The sequence below is a fragment of the Anastrepha obliqua genome, chromosome 1, assembly GCF_027943255.1.
Source record: "Anastrepha obliqua isolate idAnaObli1 chromosome 1, idAnaObli1_1.0, whole genome shotgun sequence".
Classification (NCBI taxonomy): Eukaryota; Metazoa; Arthropoda; class Insecta; order Diptera; family Tephritidae; genus Anastrepha; species Anastrepha obliqua.
Window position 1 is genome coordinate 47,042,903 of NC_072892.1, and position 18,638 is coordinate 47,061,540.

At 37.6% G+C, this 18,638-nt stretch overlaps 1 protein-coding gene across 5 annotated transcripts in view; it reads right to left on the reverse strand.

Moving 5' to 3' along the window:
• The window catches only part of LOC129246498 (protein mini spindles), a 46,015-nt gene extending 29,167 nt beyond the window's left edge, over window positions 1–16,848 (reverse strand). For all 5 annotated transcript variants that reach the window (XM_054885385.1, XM_054885383.1, XM_054885384.1 and 2 more), the window contains exon 1: window positions 16,164–16,848. The gene's annotated coding sequence lies outside the window, so the exon portion shown is untranslated. The remainder of the gene's footprint in view (window positions 1–16,163) is intronic.
• Window positions 16,849–18,638: the final 1,790 nt, after the last annotated feature.

Genomic DNA, 18,638 nt, shown 5'->3' on the forward strand with positions numbered 1-18,638 from the left:
ACGGCAGAAAAGGCTTTCTGCAACGCATCGTCACTGGTGATGAAAAATAGATCTATTATGATAAACCGAGAAAATGTTGGAGCCTACCAAGTGAACCAGGTCCATCGACAACGAAAAATAATATTCATGCTTAAATGGTTATGTTGTGCATCTGAGGGGATCAGAAGGGTGTCATTTATTATGAACTTCTTAAACCAACAGAAACCATTACTGGCAATCGTTACCGACTGCAGCTAATGCGTTTGAATCTAGCTCTCAAAGAAAACCGACCAAAATGGGACGGTAAATAAGACGAACTGGTTTTAATACATGACAACGGTGCAGAAATATTTAGAGGGACTGAATTGTGAAATCTTGCCCCACCCGTCGTATTCCCCAGACATTGCACCTTCGGATTACCATCTGTTCCGATCAATGCAGTCAGCCCTTATTGGAGAGTGGTTCACTCCTCGCGAGAGCATCGCAAACTGGCTCAATGAATGGATCAAGTCAAAAGAACTCGAATCCGTATGCTGCCAGAAAGATGGAAAGTTGTAGCTTCCAATGGCACATACTTCACATAATATCACGTATGTTTAAATAACTCGTAACTTTAGCTACGAAAGGACTAAAACTTATTCGACGTGATATATTATTTTCCATTGCTGACATGCCGTACCATTTCTTCTAAAAAACCTGAAAAATCTTCTTTTGGCTATGTGACGCATTCCCACAGTCGAAGTTCACACAAATTTATTCACAGTACTAATTTAATCGGGGAAATTTTCATTTCTGTCCAGCTGTGCGAATTCTGTGTAGCGGAGCTAAATCTGATCTTTCAAGAGGCGCATGGAAATAGAAATCAATTAACTTCGAATGCAAACATTTTTTGCAAACTAAATCTGTGGAAATTCCATTTTTACGCCTTTTAAAGACTACGAATTCATGAAGTAAAATCACGGCGCCGCTTCATTTACTTCAAATACCTGGTAAATAACGAAATTGCTGCATTTCCTCAGAGAGAAAATTAAAATGAAAAGGAAATGTAAAAAACTAGGCGCTACACTTGGGTTGTTCGCTAATGCAAATATCATCGAACGCCTGAGCATATATAAGTAACTACTCGTATATTGGTTTCTCTGAAATGTTTAGGACCACTGCAATTAAATTAATTTATTAAATAAACTTTAATCAAAAAGATTGTAATAAAATTAATTAAAACAAAACTTAAATTAAAAAAACAATACAAAAAGATTTTATTACAAGAAAAATGTATGTAAAAAGAATGTGTTATGAAAAAAAATCAAAATTAAATAATATATTGATCAATGGATTAGAGATTTGTTCAATCATTAGATGCAATATCTAGCCAAATTTATCTTTTATAACTTAACGTTAAAAATTATTTTCTTTTATTAAAATTCATTTAAAAAATAAAACAAATATTTAAAAACTTTTTTAAATTTATTGTGTTATTAATATATTATTTGTTATCGAACTTTTTAGAGAACCCAATATGCATGTAAGTATGTATGGCAAGTTGGCATATTTTTGGACGACTTTAGAAGTTGCGAGTGAGTGCCAAGAATCCAAATTTAATTCTATTTGAATGCAGTGCAGCAAAAATAAAATATATAAAAAAAATTAGAAATGAGAATTTGAGGCGTTTTAAGCAGTGAATAAACACATGCCATGCCGGCACGGCAGTTCACTGAAATAGTATTCAAAGGTATATATGTATATGCATATATGTAAAAATGTTCGTAGTTTATGGAGCGGAATTTTTGTGTTGCAAGTGCAGTTGTGTGCTGCAATAAACAAACAAGTGGCAAGGCAAACAGCAAACTGGCAGATATGCAGAAAATAAAAAATACATCTAGCTCGAGAAAATATCTCAAAGTTAGGGGTTTCGCAACCTGGACGTATTTACGGATGAACTTCCGTTAATAGGACGTCATTCGCAGGAAGCTCTTTAGGTTTTTCAATGTCTTTGGGGGTGGAAGAGATTCGATTGCTCTTACTTTTGACGAATCTAATTTGATTCCCTCTGAAGTGGTTATATACCCAAGAAATTCTAGCACTGTCTTCAAAAAATATACCAATGACTCGTAGGTTGTTTTATTTGGTTTAATTTATTCATTCTTAAATGGTTTTAATTATTTGATAGCCTTCCCGGCATACATATTTCAAATTTTGTTTGCCTCCTTTTATTGGCTAACAAATTCGTTAGCCTTAATTTTACTTGCCTCAAAAGGATATCTCCTTTTCACTTCACTTTTTATTCTATTTAGTTTATAAATTTTGTTTTTCACAGCACAAACTTTTCTCCGTCCGGCATCATCGACGCACTCAGTCGCCAAGGATATTCACCAGATATCTCCGTTTGAAAGGCGGTCCCTGCTCAGGCGCCAGTTAAAGTGAAAATTATTCAACAGTGTTTTTTTATATTATCGTATTATCGAAGACCGACCATTCGGTCGCTTCAACTTTTTATACATTTTTCCAGCAAAATGGGGAATATCTCAGTAATAACGTACCAACTGTTGACCTCCAAGCCATCAATTGTATTTAATATATCAACTTGAGCCAGTGACTTAACGCACCGCCGTCAAAAGGTGTTAAATCGCATGATCTATTTGGTCAAATGGCAGCCGTATTTCTTGCATTGGTTTGGTCAACATAACTTCGATTCCATAAAGTGATATCCTCAAGCGCTGTATGACATACTGCACCTATTTTACAAAAATGTATATCAATGATGTCTCCGCCATGCAAATCAGTTAATAATTCCGAGAGTTTCGTACGGTTGTACGCTAGAGAAACTACCCGAACTTATATCATCATATATTTAAGAAGAATGAATTGTTATTTGTGCGATATCTGTTACAACAACATTGATATAAACAATAAACACGTATAAAACAAATGTCGCGCATTCATTTTATGGAGAAAATGTGTAACACCATCAGGGAAAATATTATCAAAAATCAACGAGAATTTTAAGCTTCATCAAACTTGCAGTTTATTGTACGAAAATTCAATGGGATTTAAAACTGCGTACGCAAATCCTTCCTATTAAATAGTTCGAAAATCTGATGACAGTTTGTCGATTTTTCAGAAATCTTGTAAAAAGTTTGAAACATTCATTTATACAGTATTTGCTTTAAAATCTATATATATAAAAAGAAGTTACATTTCCTTGGTAATCTTATAACTCAAGAACCGCCGAACCGATTGGCACAAAAATTTTAGAGTTCTTTTCTATCTTTAAAGAGGTGGTTTGTGTGAAGTTTGATTGAAATCGGTGCAGCCGTTCCTGAGTTATGACATTTTATGTGAGTAATGGTTTCCTCTCATACGAAATGCCTGTATGGGAAAAACAACAACAAATACACAGCCGCTTATGAGCGTTTCTGTTGTACTGTTGTGGTTGTAAGTGTATTATGTTAATATTAATTTTTGGAGCATTCAAGGAACTGGAAAAACATTTTTAACTTTATTTATTTTAGCATAATTTATTTAGCGTAAAAAATTGAAATGGAAATTAAAGAATCAAAGTTTAATTACAAGGTTTATCGGCTCTTTCACCTTACCTGTATATAGGTGATCACCACAATCAAATTTTAAAAAAGTACAGAAAAGCTATTGTGACATCTTTAGAAAGTATGTTGAATGAAAAAAATCAACTTATTCAACTGTTTAAACATTTTACGAGTTATATAAAGAAAACTTATTTAATATGAAAAATTTCTTGCGATATAAAAAAAACATTTTATGTATGGTGGTGCGAAGCCCACTGGGAAATGCTAGTAAACTATATTTTTACAAAATATCAAAAAAAAAAACCAAGAAAAAAATAATAAAAACTTTTCTAGATATCGCGTTTCGAATTATCTCGCTTTTTTTACTTTTTTTCTGTTTAAGTTAGATTTTTTTAACTTTTTTATTGAAAAAAAAAAAAAAAATAATAATCAGAAATTATTAATCAATTTCTGACACACTATTAGACCTGTCAACAAGTGTTCAAAGGGAATTTTATTATCTTTCGTTTGCTACAAGATTGTCCGACTGGCTCGTAAGATAAACGTGATTAAGTGGAACCACCTTTTTTTGTTCAATAACAGGTAAATTGTAAATATCTCGAAAACTTATAAATGAAAAAAAAACTCAACTTTCAGATTCTATAATACATAGGAATTGAATAGGGAAATGAAATTGCTGACCAGCTTGCCAGGAGGGGTACTGAATTGTTTTCGGAGACTTTCTACCCGGCCATCGGCATCCCACTGAAAGTTGTTGTTATTTCTCAGGAAAGCGCCGAATAGGTGTATCTCCATTTCTTCATGTGCTATTTCGAAAACCCTGTGACCGCAGCACAATAGAGGGAGGACGGAGAAAGTTCTGGGGACTCCACGCCATTCAATTTCCAAACTTGTACCTTCGGCACAAACGCGAAATACCTAGGTTTACCATTTAACACCATTGCAAAAGCTGTAGTAAAGAAAAAGCTGTAAAGCTTTCAGTAAAGAAAACTCTTTAGCACTTTCAATATAAATGTCCGGATTTGGCAGCCAGACGATTAAGGTCACCTGGAACAGTGCGTCAACCTAAATCACATCAATCTTCTCCATTAAACCAACAGCTCTGGCTGGTTGTAGATATCTGCCTGTTGGAGGTCTCATAATGGCATCAAAACGACGCTTTAGTACTACTTGGGGAGTACCAGAGTGGTACTTCAACCATTTCTCCACCGGAATAGTGGCATCCAATGCGCAAAAAAAATTTTAACCAGTTTTAATTGATTAACTATTCTTTAAAAACAGTAAACTATAATATATTTTTTGATTATGCAGATTTTAAATTATTGAAAACACAACCTATCACTTCAAAACTGTATAAAATGAGATGTACATTTGAAATTACTTACAAATTCGCTGCTAAGCCTCGGTGAGATTGGTATGTTGCACCAAAAGTTGCTAGCGCCAACTGGATGTGACTTTTTATAGACTTTGAAAAGATGTTTTGATTTATGCCCCAATATACTACCAATGCATACACTTTACAGTACATACAAACATATATGTAACAGCAGTTTTGCCTCAAATGTGGACATTCAAAAACATTCGCATTCAATGAGTTCAAATACATATCTACATATGTACTAAGCTGTGTAAATGTGTACATATTCATTTTGCCGGCATCGTGCATAGTCGAATAGGCAGTGAAAGCGCACGCCTTTCCCAATGACCAGCGGCAATGCAGCTAGTGTAAAATACAACCACGGCAATTCAACAAAAAACTAGAAAATTGTATTTTTATGGCTGTATATCTGAATACTATTCCATTTTCCAGTTTCTTTCATTATATGTGGAAAAAACAGCAGCGGAGAAGTCGGCATTGAGGCTGAAGATGAAAAGGGAATTGACGGAAATGCACAGTTATTTACGAGGTGGCCCCGTATGATAATAGGAGTAAACGCCACTCTTACAAACTTTTTCTTAGATGAAGCTCAATTGACTTAAAGAGGGAGCGCTGCTCTATTCTATTCGCAGATTATACTTCAAAGGGCGCATAAACTTATCCAAGTGTCCAAGCTGAGATATACCCTGCAACTAATGCAGCTGAGTTGCCAACCAAACTAGACACTTATCCCTCTTTCATGTAAATACAATATCTTAATTGACCGCCATGAAAGTATTATCTGCGTTGAAGCAATTGGCTTTGGAATCGGCAATGCACAGCCAAGATAATTCGTGCTCTAATGCACAAGTCACTACCCACAGGGTCAAATACAAATATGTAAATAAATGGGAATGAGCAAGTTGATGTGGTGGCCAAAATCAATGAAGGTATATCATCGGCTTACGGGCCACACATCTACCTCTCTCTCTCAACCACTTTATAGCTGAGCTAGACATAGACAAACACATGCAAAACTCATACAACTGTAAAACCAGTAACTCTGTTTTGACGCTCTTTGTTGTTGTTCTAACATTTCCTATAAATGTTTGGGTGTTTCCGCAGCTTTTAAGGATCCTAAGTGTGTAATTGTATATTTCAGATATTATGGAAGAATTTGCGAAAAAAATCGAATAATAGAGCAAGAATTTACGCGGGTTCATTCCGTCATTTAGCCAAGTCCATTGTAGCTGTGAACGTTCCAAGTGCATGCCCTCATATCTAGTCCTTAGTTCGTTCGCAGTAGTCTAGGTAATTCTCATCCGTGGCTTTATTTTTGTTTTCATTGGAGGGAATTTTACGAGGCAGGTCCCAGCACCCAACCAGATATCCTGGGTTGATGTCATCGGTCTTAACAACCACACTGTTAGTACTGCCTTTTCCAAACTCAATAAAGAAGCAAAGCGAATGGGTCTGGTGGTAAACGAGGTCAAAAATAAGTGCCTCCTGTCATCAAACAAACAGTCGGCGCACTCGCGTCTCGGCACTCACGACACTATTGACAGTTATGATTTCGAGGTTGAAAGACACCGATAACAATGTCTGCCTTCAAATCTAACGGGTAATCTCTCTTGCCAACAAGTAATACTTTTGGACTAAGTAGGCAAATAAATAATAAAGTTCTTTCTCGACGAACAAAACTAACACTCTACAATGCTCTCATCACGGCCGTCCTAACGTATGGCGCAGAAGCTTTGACGATGACAATATCCAATGAGGCGTCCCCCGTGGAGTATTTGAGAAATTCTGCAGAAGATTTTTGGACCTTTACACGCTAGCGACGGCGAGTATCCTATACAATGGAACAATGAGCTGTATGAGCTTTACCACTACATAGATATAGCGCAGCGAATAAAGATCCAGCGGCTTCGTGGGCTAGGTCATGCCGTCCGAATTGATACCAACGCTCCGGCTCTGAAAGTATACGATGCGGTACCAGCTGGTGGTAGCAGGGGAAGAGGAAAACCTCCTCTGCGTTGGAAAGATCAAGAGGAGAATGACTTGGTTTCACTTGGTGTTCCCAACTGGTGCCGGTTAGCACGAGAAAGAAACGACTGGCACGATTTGTTAAACTAGGCCAACATCGCGTAAGCGTTTATCGCACCAATCAAGAAGTAGATTGTGCTGTGAAAGAGAAAGCGTCCCACGCTAAGGAGCTGATAGAAGTTCGACTTCTAGTACTCTTTCGAACTATGAAAGGTGCGCTTGGAGCGTTGCAATGATAGATAACGCCCTGTATTGAAAGTTAAAATAAGAAGACCGATTCTTCACTATTAGGATAAGATGCCAATGAACTTAAGATTTTATATAAAATAAGCCTTTAGAGGCAGCAGGTTTAAAAATATTATTTTATCAATTCTTTTATGACGCACAAATTGATGCTGATGATGAGTCCGGGGCTATTTTGAAATAATGCAAAAAAATGTGTAAAACAAACACCTTTATTTTAATCTCAGTTTCTGGCTTTGGCTCAATATTAAAAATATGGCGGCTAATATGACATCCATTACATTAATGGATTGCCGTTGACCGACAGTCGGTTTTGCCTAACTCAGCAGTCATTCGAATGTTGGTAGCTTCATTATTGTCATCGATTGCCGCATGAAAGCGTATGACCTCTTGTGGTTTTGCCAGGGGAAACCACTGTTTTTAATTACAAGAGAGCTGTAAAACAAGTGAGGCGAAGCATAGAAAGGGCAGAAAAACCAAAGCAACAAATTGGTTGTTAATTTATGTCAAAGACCCCATTCCAAAACACCCACATAACACAACAAACCATGCAGAGGCAAACAGATAGACAAGCAAAACGAGTCTACCTTTAGAACTATGCGGCGCTTGGAGGTGGCTCAACTTTCGTCCCACTCCCTATATTTTGTTTGTACTTCTATCTTTGTATGCTTGTTCAGGGTATGAGGGACGCGGTTGCCTTATATGACCACTCAACTGATTAGTGGAAGCTAATACATACAAATATGTGAATTGAACAGTTGCACGCAGCTGAAGTGAGTAGCGGAGATTTGAGCTGAGTACGGAAATACAACATAGCGTGGGTTTATTGGCACTACAGCTTGGTCATCGCATGAGAAACCATTGCTACATGCCATAAAAATTAGCGTGTATTTTTCTTTTTTGAACGCTTTGGTGGATTTCCGCTTTGTCACGAGCGCCAAAACTCACGGTTTCCACATAAATCAAATCGATTTTTGTCTACACTTCGCCAATACTTTTATATTTGATAAAAAAAAGAGTGTTTAGTATTTTTTGTAGTGACAGACAATTTTATTAATTTTTGGTAAAAAGTAAAAACCGCTTCCGATACCGCAGCAAACAGGTCTGGCTAACCATGGCATCAAAAATTCATCTTAGAGCTTTGCGTTAAATTTTGCATTAAAAACAAAAACAAAACAAGGTATAATTATAGATTTGTCTACTGTAAAATGGGCGCATCTTGTCTGGTCATTTACCTTTTGTTCGCTTTGTTGCGATCTTGCATGCTCCCTCTCTCTAATTCGCTACCTTTTCCTCTATGTAAAATTCGCTTTTGCATTTAATTTTATAGCTTGCAAACTAAGCGTTCAAATGGAGTGATATAGAATTAAGCTATTAAAATCCAAAAACAAAAAAATGTTTTTAAAATAAAAACGATATTTTATTTACACTATAAGTGCAGTAAGCATGTACTTTGAAGAAAACTGCTTTTAGCATTTGCATACTTTTTCAACCTGAACATTTATTTGCACTCATTGCAACAGGTTTAAAAAAAATATATGTTTTCTTCCAATTAGTCATTTTCATACATATTTGTAACCATCATCACGTAACCATATGACAATATAAACAATTTTGCCACAGCTGCTCATTTGGAATGCATTCACAAGAAAACAATGACCGTTCATATTAAGAGACAATGGACCCGACCCTTCAATTACGTTGAAAACTTGTAAGCGCAAAAAAAAAACGAAAATTTATCAAATCTTCAGTACGTTTTCATTAAAACCTTGTTCTTCTCTTTTGATCTCAAATACAAAACACAAAAAAAATACAGTAGAGCCTCGGTACGCGCAACTAATTAAAGTCGAAGGTTGCTGCGCAAATCGGAAAATGCGATTGTCAAGACCTTTTTTGAAAAGACAAAATTACAATCTAGTTGGTATCTCTGGTAATAGCGTATAATAAAAAATATATTTTCAAATACAATATTTCCCAAAAATCATTGGTTTATTAAGACTTTAAATATTTCTATATTTGTACTCGTATGTATGTATATATCTTTTATTCGCAAAAGAATTAACAGAGGTTTTCATTGAAACAAGCTGGTAATATAAAATTAATTGTTAAAAGGCTAAATATTATTTGTTCGCTTTGTTTACGAGGGCGGTTTGATGGGAGAGGGCGTTCCGAAGGGAAGTTGGTATTAGCATCGTATGCTACCATCTATCAAACGACGGCAAAACAAATTTTAGACTGATTGAGAGGTTAGTTTGGATTTGACAGCTATTCGAGTAAGACGTGTTTCGTGATTTTCGCTAAGATAGAAAAAGCGCATTATCGTTCGGTAATTCGGTAAAAGCAAGTTTGGATGCTGTCCTTGGGGGGGCGCTTCGCCATAGTTAGACATTGATTTAACGAATTTAAACGTGGACAAACATCCGTTTTTTAAGAGAAGTGACCAGGATGCTCGGCAGACGTGGAATCGTTCAGAAAGTCCACGACATGATCCTCGCTGATCGACGAACGAAAGTGCGCGAAGTAACAGAGGTCATGGGTGTGTCCAGCGGAACGAAACCAGCGGTTGCGGCTGTTAACTTCGATGCAGTGTTCGGGTGGATTTCTCCCGGTAAATCTGCTCCAAAGAAGGCGAAAAGAGCCTCATCGGACGGAAAGGTCATGGCGACTATTTTTTGGGATTCCAACGGATGTGAACGAATCCTCATGGATTTTTTAAGGGGGGAAGAAGCTGGTCTAGAGCGCAAAAAATGGGCATATTTTATGAATTTATTTTGACTCAACAAAGGAATCAATCGAAAATCTGTGAAATAGGTTTAATAATATAGCTTTCATGGTACAAATACAAAATTTTTCGTCTGAATTAATTTCAAAATGGCCGCTGTCCAGCAGTTCTCCTAAGGCGCCTTTTTTTCTAGTGGGTCCATTGCCGAAGACGTAAACTCCTTAATTTTTGTCCTGGATCAAAAAATAAAATTTTTTTAGTTTCTATATAACAACAGAAAGAGACGTACGTAGGATTTTTTCGATATTTTGTTTTTTCGCGAAATGGTGCACGTTTGAACAAAAAGTTACAATTTTCACTATAAAGAACGACATAAAATTGTTGATTAAAAAAAAAACTATGTAATATAAATAAAAAATCCTACGTACGTCTCCGGAGAAAGGTATTTCGAATGTATTGTCAAAATTTCGTAAGAATCGGTAAAGATTTGTTCGAGTTATGTCTTCGGCCAGTTTAAAAAAAGTGATTTCGAGAAAAACGCGTTTAAAGTTGTAAATAGCGTTCGGGGCATATCTGCGAGGCACTGCCGTCGAATGAAAAATTTGGGCATTTAGACATTTTTGCTGGCATCCCTCATTTGGTATATTATTTCTAAGACCCTAAAGCACCTTTTAAGACAAAAAAAATTTTTTCGATTTTTTCAAAATTCTAGACCAGCTTCCCCCCTTAAAAGAAGGGAGAACAATCACTGGACAAATACTACAGTGAGTTATTGGACCGCTTTCACAAAAAATTGAAGAAGACACGGCAGTGTTTGGCGAAAAAGAAGGTGCTGTTGCACCATGATAACGCAGTTCAGCATATAAAAGCCCCTTAATGTAAAAAAATTGCTATTGCGAAAATCCAATGTTGAGGAATACGAGACACTACTGTAAAACTAAATTAGAAACAACAATAGGCGCCTTCGCTCTACCACTTCTCTGTTCGCTATCTCTGGACTCTACTCATTTGACGAAAAATTTGCATGTGAAAGCAACTATCAAGTTATCGAGCAAGATTCGCCGCTAGCGAGTTTATTTGTGCCAGTTGATTCACCTATTCGACACTTGCTAAAAATTCAAAATTGTGCATATCAAAAGCAATCAAGTTCAGACCTACTAACTCTTTATATAACTCTTATTAAGCTGTTATGCTTTGAATCACATGGAGGTGCCCATTTTTCTTTGAAAATGCTGCTGAGAACGCCATTTCAGTCAACCGTGACCTCTACAGAGGCACGAAAAAACCGATTTGTTGTGGCCAAAAGTGAAGCCATGGACTTGACCGATCATTGGCTACAGCAGGAAGGTGCTCCAGGCCACCATTGATCTCTTGCGCGCCAAGTTTCTGTTTCCACGACAGTCGGTTCCACACTAACGGAACGAACCGGAATCATATGCGGCCAAGGAGTGTCACTCCAGCAACATCCCCCAAATATTTATGGGGAATGTTTATCATATTACAACAACAACAAAAAACAGAGGGTACACATCATCAGATACTCACTGTGCCTCATGTACACATCTCGGTTGCTAAAATAAAGAGGTTCAACAATACGTGTTGCTGGCGGACTACATTCAACGATATCCATCGGACGACATTCATCGAAAAATCATTTACACCTACATAAACCCTCGCCTACAAACGTCGTTTTCCCAGGTCAGCAGGTCAGTTGAATATACATAAAACATAAATATGTATGGACATTTTCAGATGTCCACAAAATCTAACTCAACTCTACCATATTTCCTGGGACTACCGTTAGATGACGCTACATAGCTGATGTTACTGCACAAGCAATAGCGCACAAAATAAAACCATGAATGCCCTGTATTGAACCAAAATATTTTGTTAGAAGTCCAAGAGTCCATAAGCACCTGCATGTATGTCGTATATTGTATACATATAAATAGTACATAGTACATTCTCTATTTGTTGCATCTTTCTGTACTCACAATTACTGCACTAAAATAATAAAAAAAAACATTTTTTTTCATTTGATTACACAGGAAAAGGCACGGCCTAACAGGTAGGCCTTTTTGGGCGACTCTGATATATTGATTTACACTCACAGTTAACCGTTCAAATTCAAATAGTAGGTAACAGCTTACGTTAGGCAACAACTCTGTCATCTAAATATTAAGTTGCATAAATATAAAAGCAATAAACTTCGCCCCACCAACAATGATAACGTCACTATAAACAAAAACTTACCGAGTCGAACAAGCCATAAATAAGTAAATAAAACGCAAAGCACAGACATCAAACGAGGATACATACATATCTAAGCAAATAATTCGTAAAAGGATGACGTATAACAATAAAACTTGGCACGGCTTTTGACTCATTTTTACAGTATTCATATTTATTTCTATTTTGTTGAATGAAATCATGCGGCTCGCACACAAAAAAGTGTCGCATTAGGAAAGGAAGGAGTGTATACATAATGTATACATAAGCAAATATTAAATGGGGGAAGAGGAGAACGCAAGGATAAAAACAAAAGACTTAAATATAGCACGCGCAGGATTAGCACATTAGTTATAACATAGAAAACCTCTATCACAGAAGAAAAAAGTATGAGTCTAGCGATCTTTAGCTTCTGTACTACTTGAAGCTAAAATAGATTTTTAGCCTAATAGAGATTTCACATTAGTGCTTCAGGGTTTAGTGGAAAAGGATAGCGGGCACACATTTGTTGATGTTTTGTTGTAGCAGCGCTGACAGCACAGGGAGAGGTGCCCTCATATGCAAATGTATATGTAAGTATAGTATAAGTTGGGTGTTATGATTCAGCAGTGTGAACCCGGAGCGGCCATTTGCTGTTATGAAAACTATAAAAATTTAAAAAACAAAAAACCCTTTTAATACAGGGAAGTATTAACAAAAACCAACAGTCATTACCTACAAGAATATTTTTTTCAAAAAGAATAGCTAACCAATTTCTAAATGCTTTTGTGTTACAGGGCCGGCACTCGAAGTGTAACCAATTAAAAAGGCCATAAATTTAGTTTGGAAAATTTCTTTTATTCAATTCAAAGTAAAAATTGTGTGCAAATGATACAAAATTACGAATCAATTTACTTTTGGTCGATATGACCTCCTCTTGCCTTCACTATGGCCTTAAACGGTCAAGAAACAAATCCCAAGCTACCCGAATGTGACTTGCAGGTATTTTCGCCCACTCGCGGACAATGGCTTTTTTAAGCGCCACGAAACTGGTGAATCTTTTAGTTCGGACCTTGTTCTCCACAATGACCCAAAGAGAATAATCCATCGGATTCGCGTTTGGGGAATTTGAGAGCCATTGTGTGGACGTTATGAAGTTCGGAACGTTGTTCTCGAGGTTTGTGAGACGGTGCAACCTCCAGAATACTTTCCCGATAATATTTCGCATTTACCTTGACCCAGGGTCGATAAAAATGTTTGGAGAGCGCCCGTCTGCGGTTACAGCGGCCAAAATCATTACCTGTGGCGGGTGATGCGTCCTCGTGGCCAATTGATCACTTAGATTCTCGCTTGACTGGTCAGTGAAATAAACCCTATCGTTTTGGGAGTTTGCGAGTTCTTCAGTTTGAAAAAATTTCTCGTCAGAAAACACATTGCTCGGAAATAGGCCGCATTTGATTAGCACTTTGTCGTGGATTTTTCACAAGTCGCTTCGTCACTTTTTGAACCATTTCATGTGACGTTGCAGTCTTTTGATGACCACCTCCATGACGTTTCACCATGCTACCAGTATCACTGTAAAGAGTAATGGTGCGATAAGCAAACACTTTATTTACTTAAGGTGCTCGAGCTCACGAACAATCGCTGGTTGTGATTCTTCATTACTGATTGGCGCGTACACCGTTTTTGGGTGTTTGGCCGAGTTCCTCCTCCTATTTGTGGTGTGCGTCTTAATGTTGCTCCACAAATGGAGGGACCTACAGTTTTAAGCCGACTCCGAACGGCAGATATTTTTATTAGGAGCTTTTTCATGGCAGAAATACACTTGGAGGTTTGCCATTGCCTGCCGAGGGGCGACCGCTATTAATAGGACTATGAATAAGTTCGTGCGGTTTTACAACAGATGGCGTAACTTGATTATTATTCCATCGATCCACATTTCCAAACATTCATTGGAGAGCTACTGTCGTAAGGCACAAACGTCAGTATAAGTTTTTTATTTGAAGCGTAAACAACAATATTTTTACCACACTTGAAAATGTCGAATTTCGTGCCAAATAATGTGTTTTTGCGGGGAATTCTTCTTCATTATTTTAATATGAAGAAAAAAGCAGCCGAAAGTCATCGTATCTTGGTGGAAGTTTATGGTGAGCATGCTCTAGCTGAGCGAACGTGCCAGAAGTGGTTTGCACGCTTTAAAAGTGGTGATTTTGGCTTGGAAGACGAAGAACGCGAGGGTGCGCCGCCAAAGTTCATGGATACCGAATTGGAGGAATTGCTCGATCAAGATCCGGCTCAAACGCAAGAAGAGGTTGCAAAAACTTTGGGAGTTGATCAATCAACCATTTCCAAACGTTTAAAAGCCATGGGAATGATCCGAAAGGTAGGCCATTAGGTGCCGTATGAATTGAAGCCAAGAGACGTTGAACGCCGTTTTATGGCATGCGAACAACTGCTTCAACGGCACAAAAGAAAGGGTTTTTTGCATCGAATTGTGACTGGCGATGAAAAGTGGGTCCATTACGACAATCCAAAACGTCGGGCAACGTATGGATACCCTGGCCATGCTTCAACATCGACGTCGGCGCAGAATATTCATGGCCTGAAGGTTATGCTGTGTATCTGGTGGGACCAGCTGGGTGTTGTGTATTATGAGCTACTGAAACCGAATGAAACGATTACGGGGGATGTCTACCGACGACAATTGATGCGTTTGAGCCGAGCACTGCGAGAAAAACGGCCGCAATACGCCGATAGACACGACAAAGTTATTTTGCAACATGACAATGCTCGGCCACATGTTGCACAAGTGGTCAAAACATACTTAGAAACGCTCAAATGGGATGTCCTACCCCACCCGCCGTATAGTCCAGACCTTGCGCCATCCGATTACTATCTCTTCTGATCGATGCAACATGGCCTGGCTGACCAGCACTTCCGTAATTACGATGAAGTCAAAAAATGGATCGATTCGTGGATTGCGGCAAAACCGACCGAATTTTTCACAAAGGGAATCCGTGAATTGCCAGAAAGATGGGAAAAAGTAGTAGCAAGCGATGGACAATACTTTGAATATTAAATTTGTAACCATTTTACGTCAATAAAGTTTCAAATTTCGAAAAAAAACCGCACGAACTTATTCATAGTCCTATTAGAAAAATGTTTTTCTTAATTTTGGTGTTTCACCGAGATTCGAACCAACGTTCTCTCTGAATTCCGAATGGTAGTCACGCACCAACCCATTCGGCTACGGCGGCCGCCTTTCACGTTTACTCTCGGTAAAATACTTCCGCGGGCTGTTAAACAAAACTAAACAACTAACAGACAGATGATGCCCGTGGAACAGCTGCGAGAGCGCTCTGAAATTGCTGACCCTTCGAGTGCCGGAACCTGTATATACGAGTACTCATAAAATAAAAATACAAATAAATTGCAAAAACCTTTGCATTTTTCTCAAATATTCCTACCACAATTATTGTTGAGTTTCGAAAAAACATTCTTTTAGCTTGAATAAAAAAACGAAATATATAAATATTTAAGCCTCAAATCCTACAAAATTCCTTAGTACTTAGAATCGCGCAATTTGTTATTGTTAAATTCAGTACAAAAATTCACCACAATTAAATTAGCATTGAAAAATTTGAACCTAATATAATTTGGCAACACTTATTCTTATTAATTACACACAACCCTGAAATTCTCTGTGCACACTTCTCCTTCCATCATTTCTTTTGTCCATTTCGAATTAACGGAATGCTGCCCATTGTTTTTGTTTCTTTCGGCTTCTGCTTCGACCATCGCAAACAGCGCCGTTGCAAGGGAATTCGTTGATTCTGCCACTAGCTACCTACCAACGCACCAACAAAAAAACAAAATAAACATCTGCGACTTTTGCGCTGAGCAGAGGCGACGCAAAAAATTGAGAAAACTTCATACAATCTGCATCTGCATATATTAGCCAAGCCGGAGAAAATGTAATAGGGAAAGCAGAAATCGCTTTACGGAAAGGTATTAGCACATCTGATAGCTCAACAGTAAATATTAAAATATCAAGATGTCGACTTACCGTTCCTTTCACTAATAGTTTGTGTAAAGCTTCAGAATCTCCACCCTTTTTGTTGCTTTATAACTGTAATAACTATAATTTTTTTATCTCTGTATTGCAATCTATGTGGGACGAACAGTTGCTTATTGACTGACGTTTAAGCCAGTCTTGACACTAATGTTTTCACAGCTGTAATCACTTTACTAACTATTTCTTGCATGAATGTAAGCATACACAAATTATAGCCGCAATTTTTATGTGGCACTATGTTACTTATTGGATGAACTTCTATTTTCTTGCAGCAATATTAACAAATTTTCACGCACACAAGCAATGCAAGACGTTGAACCACTGCAGCGGCGTAACAAACTTCGATTTTTCACCAAACAAAAAACTACCGTTTTCAGCGGCACACATACGCGCGCACCAAAGTACACACAATTGGAAAAAATCCATAGACGCAATGTAAAAGCAAAAATTGTATAGAAATCAAACGGAACTTAGCACGCGACGCCTTCTAAATATTTGTATTTTACTTTTTTTGCAATTTTTGACGTAGAAATTTTTTTACCGGAACTTTATGTTGCTGTTGCGCCTTTTAATGTTGGTTTCAAACAGTTTTCACAAATTAAAAATAAAGTAAAAATTGTAATTGGACGACAACGACAAAATTACGTCCATCTTGTATTACTCAGTTTTATTCAATAAATCATTTTCCTATACTGCAAAGAAATGGAATTGGCAGCACTCCTATTGAAGATGCATGGTTGCATTTCTTTACACCAATCTAATATTATTGGAATTTGTGGTGAGTTTTGTTTGAAATGTTCAAGGAAAAATAAATGTTTTTCATATATTGAGCTGTTAACCAAACAAATAACTAATAAAATAATAAAGAGAGAATAAGTGGTAAAATTTTTTGTTAGAGTTGTGTAGTTTAGTGAAGGTTAGGTTAGTGCAGAAAGAAACGAAATTCGTATTCAAGTTCCTTTGAATTTGGTTGTGACTAGAAGGGAGTGTGTAAATGCGCACTATTTTTGCGTAGAACTTTTTGCCGCATTTCAAAACAATAACCCTCATCTTTCCAACTCCGGTTTTTAAAGTTCTTGAGGAACCTCTCTCTAACATCTTCATCAATTTTCATTAAAAAAATTATTGTACTTTGCCTAAATTGCTCATACCACATTACAGTACAGCCCATTTTAATAAAGTCTCAGTAATAAAATTATTTAAAAGTAAATTTAACAATGGTTTCGTACATTTAATACACACTTTTTCAAAATTTCAAAGGAAAGGCAATCCTATTTCACTGACAATGAAGTTTGGCAGTACTCCTTAAATAGTATTGGTGTTGCCCACTTGTACCGTTTTTTCCTGTTGAGAGGAATATGTATATCCGGTGAGAAATATATGCCTTACACGAATTTATTCAAAAAATATGTTGTGAGGTATTTATATAATGAGTATTTCTTTATATTTGATACTTCATTCAAGACAGTGAATCAAACAATTCCGTACTAACACACTTTGTGCAATAACTTTTAAAATTGCTGATGTTATTCTAAATTACTGCAATCCGTGTAATTTAGATCTGTGGCTAAGCAAGGATTTGGCCGTGAAAAAATCATCCATATTTTTTTTTTTGTCCAAGGAGGTTTAAATCAAAATGTCAGAAACATCTCAAAGAAAGGTGTCGTCACACCAATGGTATGTGGAGCACGCTCCCACTAATACTACCACCTCGGCTAATTCTACCCTGGGACCAAAAAAGTATAATCTCTGGGTAGAGCCGCGTTTATGTCCGAAAACACAACAGGTACCTGTGTCCAGGTTTCTCTGCTGCAGGCATATGAAGGCTATACACCGTCGAGAGTCCGAATCACTCCCACTGTGTTTGTAGGTGGTTCTAAAGTAAAGGAGACATCGAAAAAGTTGCAGTAGTGTTATATTATCCCACTACCGACCTATGTTCTGTACGATATTGTATTGAGTGTTTCACTCAAAAGTCTGTGCTTGTCGTCGGTTCGTCAAAAATTGTCCGCCTTCTCTGTTTCTGCATCGCTTTGCGCTCCCAATCAATATGGCGAAATCGCGTCACGTTCTTACCCGCGCACGTTTGGGCTGCTTCCTACTTACGGCCCTTTCATCAATCACCACAACTGCTCCTCGGGGCTCACTTGAGCAACGGCACTCCACCCCCTTTCTGCACAAGAGTACAAAGTTTTAACCAGTCAGAATACTGCCATCAGGACAGCCACGGGCTGCCTCCTGATGTCTCCCCTGCAACATCTCCACCATGAGGCTACCATACTCTCGGTTAAGAAGCGATATAAATTGCTTAGCAAGCTGAGCTGCTACTGTAGGAAACCCCCTCAAGACACTTACTGCAGGCGAACCCACTTTCCAAGCGAGCCAGGAGGCATCTCTTCGACTATACTGACGAGAAGTTCGTTCCTACTACAACTACGGGATCAGACAGAGATACGAAATACGAGG